The sequence below is a fragment of the Ursus arctos genome, unplaced genomic scaffold (genome assembly GCF_023065955.2).
Source record: "Ursus arctos isolate Adak ecotype North America unplaced genomic scaffold, UrsArc2.0 scaffold_21, whole genome shotgun sequence".
Classification (NCBI taxonomy): Eukaryota; Metazoa; Chordata; class Mammalia; order Carnivora; family Ursidae; genus Ursus; species Ursus arctos.
In genome coordinates, this window is record NW_026622886.1 from 24,625,688 (window position 1) to 24,626,817 (window position 1,130).

At 39.0% G+C, this 1,130-nt stretch overlaps 1 pseudogene; it reads left to right on the top strand.

Annotated features, from left to right (window-relative positions):
- Positions 1–253: 253 nt before the first annotated feature.
- LOC113256477 (5S ribosomal RNA) lies at positions 254–368 on the top strand (annotated as a pseudogene).
- The last annotated feature ends 762 nt before the right edge of the window (positions 369–1,130 follow it).

Below are 1,130 nucleotides of genomic sequence, written 5' to 3' on the forward strand. Positions count from 1 at the left end.
AAACTTTTATGAGTATCTGAAGTAGTACCCCTCTTTAATCTGTCTTTACATACTGCTCCTGCAGTGCTGGGACCCATGCTCTTGCTAGAAGTCTTAGCTCTCTGGAAATTCCATTGGCTAGGATACTCCTTCTGCCTTGAAATCAAACTTCCCTATATGTAAGAGGAACCTGGTCTTTAACTGAGGATTCCTTTCTAGCAGTTGCTCAAAGTATAATGCTTACTGCCTAAATTCTTTCCCAGATGGGGTGGGAGTCTATGGCCATACCACCCTGAATGTACCTGATCTCGTCTGACCTCAGAAGCTAAGCAGGGTTGGGCCTGGTTAGTACTTGGATGGGAGACCAGATGGGATAGGAGCTGAGGGAGTAATACAATGTGTTGGAAATGGAGGAATTTTTCACTTCAAGCTGAGAAAGGCTACAAATTAACAGGGCTGAGGAGAATGTAGCAGAGTTAAAAAAAAACCTAACCAAAACTAAGAGATAACAACAACAAAACATATATTAAGACCAGAGTACAGTGATATAAACATAAAAGTGAGGTAGATAATGGTGAGAACAGACAATTGAAAATTAATGGAAAGTTGCTGATACAGGTAAGTGTCAGTTATGCAGTTGTAGACCCCAAGACGAAAAATACCAGGAATATGTATTCTCAGTTGCAGTGTTCAGGGTTTAAAATATTTCCATCACAATGATATTGTACAGTGTACAGATGGAGAAAGTATAACAGAAAATCATAAGCAATTCTATCTTGTGTCAATGTTGTGGACATGATGTTATGCTTCATGGGTGAGGTAGGATTTGAGTTGGGCCTTAAGTGTGATAATAGTTGCAGGCTGGAGTGGGTGGTGAGATGGAAAAAGATGTACGCAGGCCATGAAACAGTATCATTAAAGCTCGAAGGTAGGGCCTTGAGGGACATGTCAGAGGAATAAAAAGGGACCTTTTATCCCATCTTATTAATGTCAGATTAAATTTAACGTGTAAAATGAAACAAATCTTATCTGTATTTTGGTCTATATCCTAGAGCATATGTGAAGGTTGATACCAGATACAAAACCTGAATACCAGCTTCTGTTAATTACTGAATTAACAAGAGGAACAAAAATTGTAAGGTTTTTCTGAC